Here is an 18526-nt window from a genome sequence, read left to right as displayed (position 1 = left end):
TTATGTACCTAGTATGGATCAGATACTGTGCAAAGGTGTTGGGGATACAAAGGCAGAAAAGCAAAAAAAAATTATTTTGCATGTAAAAATGAATATATAATCAATGCAAGGTCTTTGGGGGAAAGGAAGAAAAATGGGCATGTAGAATGATCAGAACTTTGAAGGAAACTGGGAGTACTTTCCACAAAGCACTACAGTTTAGGTGGTTCTTAATAAATGACCAATAAATGGCTTGGAGGACAATTTTGTCCCCTTGATATTTTCATTAAGACTTAGAGATAGTCCTGGATTCAAATCTTGCATCAGATACTACCTAGCTATGTGACCCTGGGCAAGTCATTTAACCCTCATTGCCTAGCCCTTACTACTCTTCTGCCTTGGAACCTATGCTTAATATAAATTCTAAGACAGAAGGTAAGGGTTTAATGAAAAAGACAAAGATATCTTCAAATCTGCTCTTTCCCCCCACTGAATCATTATTACTCTCCAACTTAAAACCTTTTAGGACCCCCTATACAATGGATAAAATATAAGTTATTGATCCCAGTGATTAAGACTCTCCCTAATTTAGCTTTATCCTCCATGTCTTAGCCTTTACTATAGAGCTTCTTCCTTCAAATGCTTTATGTTCCCATCAGAATGAGCTATTCTCTAACTTCCTCCCCCAACTTGCTTTTTCCACATTCTACCTTTTAAATTATCCTTTACCTCTACCATATGCATGATGATCTAGTAGGAACAATACTGTTCTTGGAGTCAGGAAGACTTGGATTTAAATCCAGAGTCCCCTATACTTTCTGCTGGCTCAGTTCTGGGAAACTCATTTGACCTCTCTGGAACTCAGTTTTTTTTTCATTTGTAAAATAAGGAGGCTGGACTCCTAGATCTAAATCAATGATCTCATAAAGACAACCCTTACTTTAACACCTAACTGAAGTAGCCCTTCCCCCTTTATAGGAAACTTCCTCTGATGTTCCCAAGTAAAATTTTTGTATCCTCTTCATATATCTTATGGTGTCTCGACTTTTCCTTTGCTCTTTTCTTACTCTTCCTTGAACCAATCATTTGTATTTATGTTGGATTGCCTCACGAGAATGGGAGCAACATCTGCATCATCTCTTTTTTGAATCTCCAGAATTTATCATCATTGTCATCAGTAATATTTATATGGTACCCACGATGTGCCTGGCACTGTGTTAAATGCTTTATAAATATTATTTCATTTAATTCTTACAAAAGCCTGTGGAGCAGGTACTCTAAGACCTTCTGCACAAAGCCTTGTACAAATGTTGTTAACTGAATGGAATCACTTGTCAGTGTGGAGTAAATGAATTTAGAATCAAAAGATCTGAGTTCAAATTCTTATTTAAAATATTATTGATTAATTAAGAAAAATCTTCTATGATCATATGATTCATGTTCTTTCCCTTCCCTCCTCCCACTCCTCTCCAATAGATAATGCATGATCCCACTGGGTTTTACATGTGTCATTGATCAAAACCATATTATTGGTATTTGCACTGGGGTGATCATTTAGGGTCTATATCCCCAATCATATCCCCATAGACCCATGTGATCAGGCAGTTGTTTTTCTTCTTTGTTTCTACTCCCACAGTTCTTTCTCCAGATGTGGATAGTGTTCTTTCTCATAGGTCCCTCAGAAATGTCTTGGATCATTGCATTGTCAAATTCTTATTCAGTCACTTAACAGTTGTTACTTTTGGAAAGTAATTTTACCCCACAGGGTCTGAAGAGGCAGATAGGATCATTTTTCAGGTTATTTCTACTTTATAGATGTGTTGTGACAAAATTTTATAAGTCTGAAAGTGCTCTTTATATAATCCATGGCCCAGAGCCCTAAGATCTGGGTTTATAAAGACTATACTTAATCTTTAAAACTATTCCTCCCATCAAAATAAAAATCTCTTTGGCTCATATTGCCACTATCCAGAATCCTTTCTGGCAAGCCTGAAAAAAAAACTTATTCCTAAGTTATTCACAGATATTGATAACAGGTTCCTAAGTACCTATGCAGGTATTCAAGATAGCAATGCCTATACTGAATTCAGGTAAACCTTTATTCTGTCCCATGGAAAATATACAGAGAACAAAAGACTCATGGGAACCCAGAGATAAATTCAGGAAAGATCTAATAGTTCTGGTCTATGGATTCTCCCAATTGGAAAGAAGTTAAGAATGACTATTACCTGAGTTATTGAATAGAGCCCTTGGTCACGTCTTCTCCTGGGCTGAACCTACAATTAGAGGGAGAATGATCCCAGTTGGTAAGGGAAGGACAGGTGAGTATAGAGGTTGAAGTCAGGGAAAAGAGAGGAGGAGAAAGGCTGAGGTAGAAGACCAAGTATGAGGGGAGGATGACAGACCTAGTTCTCTGCAGCAAGACCTGTCCAAATTGTTCCTGTCTTCATGGTCTCCCTGGAATTGGAAAACAAACAAACAAATTAAGGAATTGCTCTAGGTAAGAAAATCCTGACTCTGCAAACCAAAAGTCTTTCCCTCTATTTTAACACTACTCAAATTTACCTCATTTTTGCCTGCCTAAGTACTTCCCATTCTCCAAAGCACATCACTTCCAAGAGATCTTTCTGAACTAATCCAGTCTATTGGGATGGCATCTTCCTTCCAGTGTGTCCAATTAACATCCAACTCCTTGTGTATTTATATGCCTTCTCTCAACCCTAAATATGTTGTTTTTGGTGCCTCTTCCACTCCTTGTTCTTGGTTTTGCCCTTTCAGGCCAAAGAACAAAAAATAGCCCTTCAAAAATTCCAAGATAGCTATCATGTCATTTGGTCTTCTGGTCTTCAGGCTAAACACCCCCAATTTCTTCTTCTTTTTTTATTTAAGCAATTTTAATTTTTCAATTAACAAGTATTTATTTTCTTTTTCAACCACTTTCCCTTTATGACACAAACACAAGACTCTCCACCATCATGGTTGTCCTCCTCTGGAAATTCTCTTCCTCATCAAAGTCCTTCTTATACTGTGGTGCTTAAGACTGAACACAATAAACTAGATCTGATCTGTTTAAAGCAGAATATTGTGGGATCATAAACACCATATTTCTGAAAGTTGTTCCTCTCTTGATGTAGGCCAATATGATACCAACTTTTTTGACTGTCACAACATGATGGTAACTCATATTGTTGTCTCATATTGTTGTCTACTAAAACCTCAAGATATTTTCAGACAAACTTCCATCTAACAAGGCCTTCCTGATTCAGTCCTCATGAAATTGAGTTTTGAATCCCAAAGTAATTATCCTCATTGAATTTTATTTTGTTTGATTGTAGTTATGACTAGAACCCCTCAAGGTCTTCTTAGAATTTGACTCTGTCATTCAGAAAGTTGGTTATTCCTTTCAGTTTTCTATCACCTGCAGATTTGGTAAAGATGTCATCTATGTTATTATCTTACTCATTGGAAAAGATAATAAATATCATAGGGCTTAGTACCTCTCTCTGGAGTACTTCCCTGGAGACCAACATTGAATGTTAATGATTGCTCTTTGATTACAGACATTTAGCCAGTTCTAAATCCCTTTAAAAGTATTATTGTTTAACTCATTTCTCTCCATCTTATTCACAAGAATTATATGAGATACTTTATCATACGACTTTACTATTCCAGGTAAATAGTATCTCAAACATTCCCTCAATTTAATAATTTAGTAAACCTTTCAAAACGGGAAATGAGTTTAGTCTGACATGACTCATTCTTGATTAAGTCATGCTTTTTGTAAACCCTGTTTTCCTTTCTAGATACTGATTTACCATCTCTTTAATGATATTTTCTAGATTTCCTTCAGGAATTAAAGTCAAGTTAATTGGCCCATAGTGTACAGACTTTGTTCTATTCCCCTTTGTGAAAATCAGGACAACATGCCCTCTTCTCTAGTCCTGTGTTACCTCTCCCATTCTCCTTGGTTTTTAACTCCACTTCTCATGGGTGGTGGCCCAGATTCTTTTCTTAGACTAGTGGTTTCTTGCGAATCTAAACAATCAAAGTCTTTGCTCATGATACTCTCACCATCTCAGGAAAACTCCTTCCCCTTCATCTTGTCCCTGCTGTGTTTCAATTGAGGTCATTTACCAAGGCTTAAGTGTGTACAGTTCTTTAATTATAATATTAAAGAGGAACACAAATAAGTACATCAAAGAACCCTCTACAGGCATCTTATCTCACCCAGTCAAAAAATGGTCCCCAGATTAGGCAAGAAATTTTCCTTTTTCCAGGTATGCCAAAACCTAAGAGTCCAGAGGAACACAATTCAGGTGCTCAAATTCAAAGTACCTTCAGATAAAAATCTCCTTGAGGAAGGAAAAGTTATCAGTCATTCAAAGTGTCCCATGTGTAGATAGACCATAGAACTATACATCAAATACAATCATATAGAACCATACATCCCTGCAGGCTAAATGTTAACTTGGTAACCCCACATCAACATTATCTAAGTTCTATTGTATTTTTATTTCTTTTGTTATATATTTCCCAATGATATTTTAATCTGGCAGCACTCCCACATGTTTTGATGCTTGATACCTCTGAGGCAGAAGTTCTGGATAGATCTCTTCCTTTGCTGGTCTGCTTTGGGTCTCCATTCTTCCTGGCTTCAGGTTCCTTTGTTCTGGGTGTGATTCTTGCTTCTTTCTACAACTGTTGCTTGTCCCTGGGTCTGACTCATGCTTAAAGATAGGCACCATCACTATCATAATATAGAAATAAAATGGCTAAAGGACAAGAAGCAGGCTGGCTCTGTACCACTTGTCACTTTTGGCTCAACCTTTAATAACCTATCCCAAAGTGGATGCCATCCTATGTCCCACTTCACTTAACCCGAGTGTCTCTCCACCCAGATGATTGCCTTGTGAGTTCTCCCTTCTCATTCCCCACTCTGGCTTCTTTCTTTGGGTATGAGCCAAGGCCATGCCCTTCATGTCCATCCTTAGTTGAGATATGGTCAAGGAAGTAGGGGTAGGGAGGAACATGATAAGCAAAGCAAAACACTGCATTATTCTAAGCCTTTTCTGCCAGTCTCAGGCTCATTTTGAATCTTAGTTCTCACTCTATTTTACAGGACCATCCCACACTTTTGTTTTCATCCTCAGCTACATCTTTATTTTTATTTTCTAAAAATCTCAGATGTATGGGAAGGTGACAATATTCTGATAAAATGCAATAATCAATGTTAGTATTATAGTGTTTGCATTATAGTTAAAATATATGTATTTTTACACAGATGGATATGTATATATGTATGTGTGTATATATGTATGTATATATGTGTGTATTTATACATACATATATATATATATTAATGTATCTGTGTGCTAACTCTTTTCTGAGAATGAATTTTCTAGGGATAGTTGCTTGGGTAGTTATTGGGAAGTATTTGTTGTGTCAAGCCAAAAATCAAACAAGAAAAAAAAATAAATTCAACATTCGCTTATAAGCTCATTAACCTGTGTATCAACATGGTTCTCCTTAGACAACACTTTCTTTAGCTACCACTGAATTGTTTCTTTTGTGAAACTTAAGAATTGTGTTCTTGAGTGCCTTTCATTCCATTAGGACTGACTTCTATAGAATTTTAATCCAGTCTTTCTTTTTCTTAACTTTTTGAGTTCTGTTCTCCTTAAATCAAGATGCATGTCAGAATATGCCTGGCCTCTCCTTTCTATCATAAATTCTAAGACAGAATGGTCACTTGTTCCCCCCAAATCTCCATAATTTATTTTTGATCAATCAATTCTCTGTCATTGATGAAAATCAGATTCAGAATAGAATTCCATTTCCTTTTCCCCTTTATTTCCTCTTCTACATTCCTAAAAAGGAAATAATCATTTAAAACTAGTCAAGAAATGACCAGGTACTCTATGTTGGGCAGAAAGTTATGATAGATGTCCATATAATTGAAGTGCCCTGTTCTGTGTCAGGCTTGTAAATTGCTCCATAATCTTCTTACAATTTTGCTTTTTGTCCAGGCATTGTGGCACAATCTAACGACTATTTCACTTTTTTCCCTTTGCCTTTATTGATCATTACACATATGTTTATATCATAAATCCCAACTTTGGTTACTACACTATGTTATATGAGCATTTCTCTTTAATAGACTTTTCCCTAATCCTCCTACCATCTTCTGGTTCATGATATTATTCCTTTTGAATGTATTATGCCCGTCCATAGCTATATGTCCAATAATGGCTCTCATCCCATTGAGTGATATTTTTGAGGCCAAATTTACCTTCTTATATTAGCATCTCTGGTTTGCTTTTCCTATTACTATTTTTATTTTATTAATTATTAATATTTATTACTATTTTTATTAGATCATCTAGGATCTACCTCTTAGAACTAGAATGAAAGAGCTAAAAACAGCTCTAGTTATGTGCAATACAATCATAACAATAAACATTTATTAAACATTTATTCTGTTCTAGATACTGTGCTAAGCAGCGGGCAGTCTCTCCCCTCAAGGAGCTTACAGTTTAATAAGGGAGGATAATACCACAATTAATATAATATCAGAACTACAAAGGCCCATAAATCCTAGAATGTCAGAGCTGAAAGGAATATCATTTGACAGAGGAGCAAACTTAAGTCCAAAATGGAAAAGGGACTTGCCGATGGCCACTTAGTAAATCAGTGACAGACTAGCATCAGTTCACGATCCTCCCCACTTTTCCAAACTGCCTTTAATCCTCACTGGTTACATCTTGACTTTATATTTTATTATCTCCACAATTCTATCAGCAAGAATGGTAATCTCACATCCCTTTCCCCTATTCCCCTCCTGCTGAGCCAGCCAATTATCCATGCTTTTTACATACAGCAATTAAACCCACCTGTGTGACATGTTTACATTTCAGGCAGGTCACCATATAGAGCTCTTTACAGTCTTTGAAGCCATATTCCTCTGGTTCTGCTGCTTAGGACTTGGTTCTGGTGTTCGTCCCCAAACTGGGATGCCACTGTGGCAGGGCACTTCAAAGCCCACAGCCATGATCTCCAAGCCCACACTATTATATATGGCCAATAGGGAGCATTATCAAATGGATGGAATACTTCAGTCTTAAAATTTCTCAAGGTTGAGTTTTCAGGTTCTATGAAAATGCTCACTTCCTATTTTAATACTAGGCTTGGAATTCTATTTTTAAAAAGTTGAATGACAGCTAGTATTGGTCATGACTGGCATGAAGGAGGATTCTCTGACTTGGTGAGGGTCAAGGATAAATTATTCAAATTGGTGGAATGGAAGGGGCCATGGATTTGGAACCAACTAGATCAAGGTTCAAGACCTGACTTTGCTGTTAACTTCTTATTTTTCCCTCTGATGTATCATTGTTACCACATGGACTTTAGTTTCTAAAACAAATGACTAATGAAGATCCTCAAAAGGAAGCAGCATTTACAAAGAGTATGACTTGATCAGACTGAACTTTATTTCCTTTTTGATGAGATTATTAATTATAGTGGAATTCTTTAGATACAATTTACCTACACTCTTGCTAAAGTTATACTCTTCTTGTGTAGGAGATAGAGAGATGTAAGCTATATGAAAATGCAATTAAATGGTTTTGGAACTGGAACTGGTTGAGTGGGCAGACTCTGAAAGCCACCATTAATGGTGCAAGGCCAGTTTGGCAGGAGGTTTCCAGTGGAGTGCCCCAGGGCTGTACTTGGCCCTATGCTGTTTAACATTTTTATCAATGACTTGGATAAAGGCAGAGATGGTATATTTGTCAAATTTGCAGATGATACAATGCTGAAAAGGAACAGTATCACACAGATGACAGACAGTCAGGATACCAAAAAAGATTCTGACATACTAGAATACTGGGCTGAATTTAACAATATGAAATTCAATAGGAACAAATGCCAATTCTTACTCTTAGGTTTAAGAAAAATCAACATCAGATGTACATGACTGGGGAGACAAGAGCTTGTCTAAAGAAGATATAGTGATTTTCATGGACTATAAATTCAATCTTTGTTAGTAGTGTGGTGTAGCAACCAAAAATTAAAAAAAAGTGAATGCAAATTTGATTTGCATTAAGAGAAGCATAATTTCCAGGGAAAAACAGATTTATAATTATATTTTATATTTATTATATATTATTATATTATATATTATAATTATAAATCCTTATAATCCCTACTCTGGTAAGACCCCATCAAGAGTTTTGGGCTTATTGAATTCCATAGTTTAAGAATGACGCAAACAATTTAGAGAAAGGCGACCAGGATGGGGAAGGGCTCTTAGTCTATGTTGTATGAAGGAACTGGGGATATTTAACCCAGAGAAGGGAAGAGTCTATGGGAACATGATAGGTTTTAAAAAAAATATTGGAGTGGCTGTTATGTGGAAGATGGATTAAACTTGCTTTGTTTGTCCTCAGAGGGCAGAATTATGTGCTGTGGGTAAAAGTTAACAGTTAAATTTAGGTTTGATGGCAGGGATAAAAAACATACAAAACTTCCCAAACCTTCTACCAGTTAGCACCAGGCCAAAGTAGTGCTTTAGGAGATAGGATAATGCTACTTATTGAAAGTCTTCAAGCAGAGACTTTGCGGTGTTGATGTAAGGATTTTTTGGATGTACAGGTTGCACTTGGTGGTCAATTTGGTCTCTTTCATTTCTAAAATCTTGTGATTCTTATTCTTCTTCTCCTAGTGCTAACTTTCTATGAATTAAATCTGCATCATATTTCTTTCAAGACTCCAATTGGCCAGCAAGGTCCATACTATTATTTGGAACTTGATAGTACCTTTCAATAAAGACCTGGAAGTGGTCTATGTATCCACCATCTTATGATCAGCCAATCTTAAATGTATAGATCCTTATTATGAGAGGGGGAGTCAAAAACTCATAGAATTTGTCTTTTAAGGAAACTCACAGTTAGTGACCTGTTTTGTTTGGAGAGGGGGCAGTCACCCTGAGCAAGATCTTTGAAGGATTAAGTTGTGAAGCAAGGGTCTTCCAGAAAGGAGGAAATGTGGCATGGACTAAGGAAAGAATGGGAAGAATCAAACACTAGGGAGCTGTGGAATAGCCAAGAAATTTTATGTGAGCAGCTTAGTTTTACATTTCCCTTCTTCCTTCTCTTTCCTTATTATTTTCCCCAACCCAGCTCCTCTCCAGCTGTTGCAGGTTTGTTTTTTCCCCTGACATGGGTAGCCCCCTCCTGCCCTTGAACAGGTAATGAGTTTTGGCTTGAAAATGAATTTATTATTCAGATGAGCCAGTGGCTCTAGGAACCCAGGCAAAGCTTCCTGACTCTTCTGCCCCTCCCACCAGGTGGGCTGGTAGGCTCTTGCCACCCAGATGCACATTTTGTACCATCTATAATGGGTCCCGGATGGTGGCCACCTCTCATTGGTGACTCCAATCCAATCTTCCATTTTGGAAGTTTTCCAGGGGCATGGCTCTACTTACTCTCCTCACCCTAGTCATATTTCTCCAATGAAAATCCTTTTGATTAATCTTTCTCATTAGTAAACAAATCGCTGCAGGGATCATGGGTAGTTGGGGCAGAGAGCCGGCAGCAGGAGCAGAAACTCCTGGTTTCTTGTCTGCCCTGGGAAAGACCAGCCGCTGCTTTGTTGCTGAGTCTGTTCTGCCTGCTAAAACTTCCTATTACTCAGGATTAATTGCCTCTGACACCACCATCTCCAATTTCTTCCATGAGCCGCTGAGAGCACAGTCCATCCTTCAAGGTCAAATGAGATGCTTCCCTCTTTGAGATATGTGACCAATTTTTGAAATGTTTCTAGAAGCTATGGCTAGGAGCAAGGGGAATCCCAACTTGGATGCTGAGCTCAGGGGAGTGACTGTTCTTCTGTTCTCAAAGGAATAGCTTTTTCTGTCACTAAACAGACCTTCTCCTCTTGAATGAATCATTTAATGATGTGTGCATGTGTGCATGTGTGTGATGCCATATGGCCCATGATTCTGTCCTGTTCCCTCGACTAGCTATCCACAGGATCATATTCTGGATGAAGAAGAAAAGCAGAGGGAAATAAGGCTCTGAGTGAGACCCAGGTCACTAATGACAGATCACAAAATCGATCTTGGCAAAGCCATCATTCAGGATTCATGAGCAGGATTCAGGTCAGTTCTGGGCTAGGGCATAGGCATTAGGCCGACCACGTAGGAAAAAATATCAGCATCTCTGTTCTTGTCTCTCAGGGACATGATGCAACTTTAAGCTTGAGGTAGCTCTAGGATTTAGAGATGTACTTTAGAGACCATCTGATCTAATTGCTTCCTTTTATAAGGAGAGGAACCTGAAGACTAGTGAGAACAAGGGCTTTTCCCAATACCACACAGGAAGTAGTAATAGTAATTAATAATAATAATAATAATAGCTATCTTCTATATAAAGTTTTAAGGACTATAAGCAACTTTTCAAGTCTCTCATTTGATCCTCATAATAACCCTTAGAGGTAGGTATTATTATTTTCTCTATTTTACAAATGAATCTGAGGCAGAAAAGAGATTAAGTGATCTCCTTATGATCACACAGCTAATAGGGTCTGTGGCTAAATTTGAACTCAGATCTTTTTGACTGCAGATCCAGAGCTCTATCCACTGTACTAATTATCTGCCTCACTACTAGAGCTAGGATTAAAAGCCACTCCAAATGTAGCATTCTTTCTATCATACCACACTAGCTATCTCTCCCTTAAATTTTCTTTCTCAGGTTAAACCCTCTCATAGGATAAGACCTGGAGAACATGGAACTAAATAGATAACTCTTTTTGTGTGATGTCACCTTATTGAGATCTTTACTAACTCTATATTTCCCTCTACACATATGCTACTTTTATGAATCAGTAAGAGTGATTTGAAACTTGCCCAGAAAATTCCCAGCCTTGGTCAGCATAAGCCTTTGTCTGTACCTTTACTGAACCTTTAACACTTGGATTATTGAAGTCTTCTCAGAATAATTTGTTGTCCTAATTAGGGTAAAGATACTGCTAGCAATTGTGTTCCCAACTACTTTTATTTTAGTTTCTCAAGAATCCAAATTTTTAGTTTCTCAAGAATCGAAGGAGAAATAACCTAAGGGCTGTCTCAAACTCTCAGATTTGGAGCAAAAAGATCTTGGTGAAAAAGAGTGGGCTAAGGGGGTGGAGCCAAGATGGAATCTTAGTAGCAGCAAAAGCTGAAACTACTGTGGCAATCGTTCCAAACCAATCTTTAAAAAGCACTCAAAACAACAAGAGTCAAAAATCAACAGCAAGACAGGGTGAGGGATTTTTCCTGCTGGATACAACCTGGAAAGTATGGCAGACAGCTGATTTTCATAGGATAAGGGGGAACTGGAAGTAAGACTGCACACAGAGAATTGTTGTTAGACCACTCCCCTACCCCCTCTATAATTCCAGGTTCCACAACTGTGCATAAGTTAAACTTGGAATCCTGGGATGTAGGCTACACCACCACAAAAACAAAAAAGAGCACCTAAAACCCACTCCTTGAAATCTCAGATCCTAGCACCAGCCTGAAGTGAGGTCCAGAAGTCCATCGCATGGTGCCCTTTCAAGTCTGTTCTGTTGCAGTGAAGACCTGGCCCTAGGGCAAAATAGATTACAGTGTCAAACCCTGCAAGCCAGCAGCAGAGAAGACAGAATCATCAGCTTTCAGAATTCTCTGACCACAGGCAAAAAAAAATAGCTGGGAAAGTAAGCAAACAGCAAAAGAAACAAAGCACAGAATGGATAGGGGGTGATGAGATCCAAACAACAACATGCAAAACCTCAAAGAAAAATGGAAAATTTTCTCAAGCTCTGGAAGAATTCAAAAAGGAAATTAAAAATCAAATAAGACAGATTGGAGAAAAATGGAAAAAAATAAATTAAAGTAATACAAAAAGAAAATTGCTTAAAAATCAAAATTCATCAATTGGAAAAGAGGCACAAAAATTTCAATGAAGAAAAGACTGTCATGAAAAGTAGAATCGACCAACTGGAAAAGGAGGATCAAAAGGTCATGGAAGAAATTCAGTTATTAAAAATTAAAATTGGGCAAATAGAAGCTAATGTCTTCACAAGATATCAGGAAACCAAACAAAATAAAAAGAATGAAAAATAGAAGAAAATATGAAATATCTCATTTGAAAAACAACTAAACTAGAGAATAGGTCCAGGCAAGACAATTTAAGAATTATTAGACTACATGAAAGTCATGACCAAAAAAAAAAGCCTAGACATTGTTAAAAAGAAATGAATTGGTGGATAGAATATCTTTATCTATCTCTATAACTATCTCTGACTCTTGGATCTTCTTCTGAGAATTGATTGTATATATGAATCTCAGAGGTAGTATGGATATAGGAGGGATTATGTGCTGGCTATAGTTTGTGAGGGAGAAACACACACTCCTCTCACAATTGCTATTGATGTAATTTATGCTTTTCCTCCCCAACAGGTTTGATTGACTAAGGTGTCAGTTGTTCCCTTCTAACAGTTTGCCCAGTCAGGGAACCCCTGAGACTTGGGTGGATGGTTAACCTCTCTAGGTCCCAACCTGAGACTGGATTAGTTGTTAATAAGGGCTACTGATTGGCTATTGGAAATGTTATCTTACTGCTTATTGATCTCCCCTTCCCAAGGGCTTTGGTATAATAACCACTCAGGAAAGGTACTTGTTGGTAAAACACTATATTGAATCTATTGATGGGGTAAGGAAAACAAGGTAACAGGATTGAAGTTCTAAGAACCCTATTGCTAATTGATCAGCTATTAATCTAATTGTTGATCAAGTTCTGGAGGTTGCTAGGAGAAACTGGAGGTTCTTCACCTTCTCACTAACTCTGACCTGACTTGGCCACAGCCAAGCCAGAGATTAGCGAAGGCTATTGATGATGTTGATAGATGAATCAGTAAACTCTCTCAGCTCTAATATCAATGATGTTGATTGATCACTAGCTCTCTCTATAGGATAACAGGTCACAGGTTTCAGGCCTACCCTTTCACCCTTCACATCCCTCTTTCCCAAGTCCCTGCTCCAAAATGAGCCCTCCTGCTCCAATATGAGCTCCCCTTTGCTGTCACTTGGGGGTATTTATAGGGCTGGGGACAACTGCTTTTTGCCCTTGGCTCAAGGCACCTGGGAACATTCCAAGTTTCTCAAGTGCCTGTGCTGTCATTCAATGTGGCATCCATCTTGTCCCAGATAATGATTTTAACAACATCATATTACAAGAAATTATCTAAGAATACTACCATGATATTATTGAACAAGAGGGTAAAACAGAAATGTAAAAACTTCATAGTTCACCTCCTGCAATAAATCCCCAAAAGACAACTTCCAGGAATGTTATAGCCAAGTTCAAGAGTTCCCAGGCCAAGGAAAAAAACACTTCAAGCAATGAGAAAGAAATCATTCAAATATCATGGAGCTCCAGGATTACATAGGATCTGGCAGCTTCCACATTTGAAAGACCAGAAGACTGGGAATATGATATTCTAGAAGGCAAGGGAATTGGGTTAATAATCAAGAATCAACCATCAAAACTGATTATATTCTTTCAGAGGAAAGCATGTTCTTTTAATAAAATAGATTTCAAGAATTCCTGAAGAAAAGACCAGACTTAAGCAGAAATTATGATGTCCAAATAAAAAAAAATCAAGAGAAGTATAAAAAGATATAAAGGAAAGAAAAAATATTAAGGACTTCAATAAGGTCAAATTGTTTATATTCTTATATGGAAAGATGATATCTGTAACTTTTAAAAATTGTTATCATTATAATAGTAGTTAGAAGAAATACACATAGATGGGGGTATGGTAATAAGGTATTTAGGATAATATGTAATAAAAACCCAACTGGAATGAAAAAGAGGATTATACCAAGAGAAATGAGAAGAGAGAATTAAAATGGGGCAAAATATCACATATAGAGATGTGGGGAGTGGAATATTATTATTGTGGAGGGGAGGATTAGGGTGGGGATGGTTAATATTTAAACCTTACTCTCATTGGAATTGGCTCAGATAGGCAAGAACAACCAAATTAATTGGGATATAGAATCCTGTCTTACCATATAGAGAAATAGAAGGAGAATAAGGAAGGTGGTGGTCAAAGGGGAGCAATATTAGGGAGGAGGAAGAGGGGAGTGACTAAAAGCAAAACACTGGTGTGGAAGGAAAGAGTTAAAGGAGAAAGGACAGTATGAAAAGAGGAAATCAAGATGGAGGGGAATACAGATCTGGTAATCATAATTGTGAATGTAAAGGGGCTGAGCTTGATAAAAGGTAGTATAGATAATGAAGAAATATCAGTACTTAACATATATGCACCAAATGGTATAGCATCTATATTTTTAAAGGAGAAACTAAAGGAGCTTAAGGAGGAAATAGATAGTAAAACTATAATAAATAGAGAGTAAAACTATACAAGTGGGTGACTTCAACCTTCCCCAGTGGAACTAGATAAGTCTAAGGAAAAACTAAATAAGAAAGAAGTGAGGGAAGTGAATGAAATTTTATAAAAATTAGATTTAATAGATATCTGGAGGAAAATGAATGGGGATAAAAGAAAACATACCTTCTTTTCAGCAGCACACGGTACACATACAAAGATTGACCATGCACTAGAGGATAAAAACTGCACAACGAAATTCAGAAAAGCAGAAATAATAAATACAATGTTTTCAGATCCAGATCAGATATAAAAATTATAATCAATAAAGGTTCATGGAAAAAAATTAAAATTAATTGAAAACCTAAATAATTTAATTCTTCATAAAAGGTGGGTCAAAGAACAAATCATAGAAACAATCACTGATTTCATTGAAGAGGACAATGAGGAGACAATATATCAAAATTTAAGGGATACAGCCAAAGCAGTACTCATGGGAAAATTTATACCATTTATATGTTTATATCAATAAAATGGAGAAAAAACAGATCAATGAATTAGATATGCAACTAAAAAAACTAGAAAAAGAACAAATTAAAAATCCCCAGATAAAGACTAAATTGGAAATCCTAAAAGTCGAAAACTAATAAATAAGACTAGGAGCTAGTTCTGTGGAAAAAAAAAACAAATAAAATAAATAAATTTTTAGTTAATTTGATTGAAAAAACAAAGAAGAGAATCAAATTACCAATATAAAAAATGAAAAGGGTGATTTCACATTTAATTAAGAGGAAATTAAAATAATTATTAGGAACTATTTTGCCCAATATATGAAAATAAATATGATAACCTAGGTAAAATGGATGAATATTTACAAAAATAAAAATTGCCTAGATTAACAGAAGAGGAAGTAGAATACTTAAATAATCCTCTTTCAGAAAAAGAAATTGAGCAAGCCATCCATGAACTCCTCAAGAAAAAATCCCTAGGGCCAGATAGATTCAGAAGTAAATTCTAATTACAGACCAATTTCCTTAATGAACATTGATGCAAAAATACTAAATAGAATACTAATAAAGAGACGATAGCAATATTTCACAAGGATTATTCTATATGATCAGGTGGGACATACCAGGAATACATGGCTGATTTAATACTAGGAACACTATTAGCATAATTGACCATATCAGTAATCAAACTAACAGAAATCACATGATTATCTCAATAGATGTAGAAAAAGATTTTGACAAAATGCAACACTCATTCCTATTGAAAACACTAGAAAGCATAGGAATAAAAGAACCTTTCCTCAAAATAATAAGTTGTATCTATTTACAACCACCAGCAGGTATCATCTTTAATGGGGATATGTTAGAAGTCCTCCTGAAAAGATCAGGAATAAAGCAAGGATGCCCATTGTTACCACCATTATTTAATATTGTACTAGAAATGCAATTAGAGAAGAAAAATAAATTGAAGGAATTAAAGTAGGCAATAAGGAAACTAAACTATCACTCTTTGCAGATGATATGATCCTATATGTAGAGATTCCTAGAAAATCAATTAAAAAGCTAATGGAAATAATCACTTTAGTAAAGTTGCAGGATATGAAACCCACAAAAATCAACATTTTTATATACTTCCAACAAAAATCAGAAACTCCATTTAAAATCACTCTAGACAATATAAAACATTTAGGAATCTATTTACCAAGACAAATGCAGGAATTATATGAACAATTGCAAACACTTTTCACACAAATACAATTAGATCTAAACAATTGAAAAATGAACATCCTATCTAAATTCATTTATTCAGTGCCATACCTGTGTCATTTGAAATTGTTGTAAGCCCTGGGAGACTACAACTCCCAAGACTCCCTTCGACAACTTCCCCTGACAACTCCTACTTCCTTTGTGGGAGGTGTCAGAGAAAGTATAAAAGAGAAAATTTAGCACCTTTTCGCTCTCTCTACCCTAGGGCTCTCTCTACCCTGAGGTCTCTCTAGCCTTGAGGCTCTTCTCTCTCTCTACCCTGGAGGGTCTGCTCTTGAGCGAGGAGGCTCTTGCATCCTGAGCTCTCTCTCAGCGCCTTTTCCCCTTTCTATCTATCTCCTAGTTTTTCCTAGACCTTCCCTTTTCTAATTAAAATAAAACCCAGCTATTCTAAACCCTACATTGCTCTCTGATTTTTTTATTTGAGCCTCAAAGGGCTCTGGTCAGTTTCCCCCTGCCAGGGCTGTGGACCGCTACCTTCCTTTCCTTTCCTCTACCTTCCTCTCTCGTTTCTCCCATTCCTCCAATCCTTCTATCTTCATCCTATGTTCACCCCTTCTCAACTATCAAACTACTAAATAACTATTTTATATAACTAGAAAAAATAATGAAATTCATCTAGAAGAACAAAAGGTCAAGTATATGAAGAGAACTCATGAAAAAATGAGAAGGATCATGCCCTAGAAGTATCATATAGTAAACTGTATAATAAAGCAGTTATCAAAACAATCTGGTACTGGCTAAGAAATAAAAGGGTGGATCAATGGAATAGACTAGGGGTAAATGACTTCATCAATCTTTAGTTTGTTTTCAGTAGGAATAGGTGTTGTATTTTGTCAAAATTGTTCAGCATCTATTGAGATAATCATGTGGTTTTTGTTGGTTTGCTTGTTGATATGGTCAATTATGTGGATGGTTTTCCTAATGTTGAACCATCCCTGCATTCCTGGTATAAATCCCATCTGATCATGATGAATATCCCTCTTGATCACTCCCTGGAGTCTTTTTGCTAGTATTCTATTTAAGATTTTTGCATCTATATTCATTAAGGAGATTGGTCTATAATTTTCTTTCTCTGTTTTTGATCTGCCTGGCTTTGGAATCAGTACCATATTTGTGTCATAAAAGGAGTTTGGTAAGACTCCTTCTTTGCTTATTATTTCAAATAATTTGTATAGTATTGGGATTAATTGTTCTTTGAATGTTTGATAGAATTCACTTGTGAATCCATCAGGCCCTCGTGATTTTTTCTTAGGGAGTTCTTTAATGGCCTGTTTAATTTCCTTTTCTAATATTGGATTATTTAAGTATTCTATTTCTTCTGCTGTTAGTCTGGGCAATTTATATTTTTGCAAATATTCATCCATATCACCTAGATTACTACATTTATTGCTATATAATTGGGCAAAATAGTTTTTAATGATTGCCTTAACTTCCTCTTCATTAGGGGTGAGGTCTCCTTTCTCATCTTTGATATTATTAATTTGGTTTTCTTCTTTCTTTTTTTAAATTAGATTAACCAGTACTTTGTCTATTATATCTGTTTTTTTCAAAATACCAGCTTCTACTCTTATTTATTAATTCAATTGTTCTTTTACTTTTGATTTTATTAATTTCTCCTTTGATATTTAGTATTTCTAATTTAGTTTTCATCTGAGGATTTTTAATTTGTTCATTTTCTACTTTTTTAAGTTGCATGCCCAATTCATTAACCTCTGCCCTCCCTAATTTGTTAATATATGCACTCAATGATATCAATTTTCCCGTTAGAACTGCTTTGGCTGCATCCCATAAGTTTGGGTAAGATGTCTCATCATTGTCATTGTCTTCAATGAAATTATTAAATGTTTCTGTGATTTGTTCTTCCACTAAATTATTTTGGAGAATCATATTATTTAATTTCCAATTAGCTTTTGGTTTGCCTCTCCATGTATTCTTACTAATAACTATTTTTATTGCATTATGATCTGAGAAGGTTACATTTTTTATTTCTGCTTTTGTGCATTTGCTTGCCATGTTTCTGTGCCTTATTACATGGTCTATCTTTGTGAACGTACCATGTGCTGCTGAAAAGAAGGTGTATTCCTTTTCGTCTCTATTTATTTTTCTCCAAATATCTATTAACTCAAATTTTTCTAGGGTTTCATTCACCTCTCTTATCTCTTTCTTATTTATTTTTTGGTTTGACTTATCTAGATCTGATAGGGGAAGGTTCAGGTCCCCCACTAGTATGGTTTTGCTATCTATTTCATCCTTGAGCTCCACTAGAAATTTGGAAGCTATTCCGTTTGGTGCATACATATTGAGTACTGATATTTCTTCATTGTTTATACTGCCTTTTATTAGGATGTAGTAACCTT

The sequence above is a fragment of the Gracilinanus agilis genome, chromosome 6, assembly GCF_016433145.1.
Source record: "Gracilinanus agilis isolate LMUSP501 chromosome 6, AgileGrace, whole genome shotgun sequence".
NCBI classification, from domain to species: Eukaryota; Metazoa; Chordata; class Mammalia; order Didelphimorphia; family Didelphidae; genus Gracilinanus; species Gracilinanus agilis.
The sequence above is the reverse complement of the archived record's forward strand: the minus strand, read 5'-3'. Positions refer to the sequence as shown.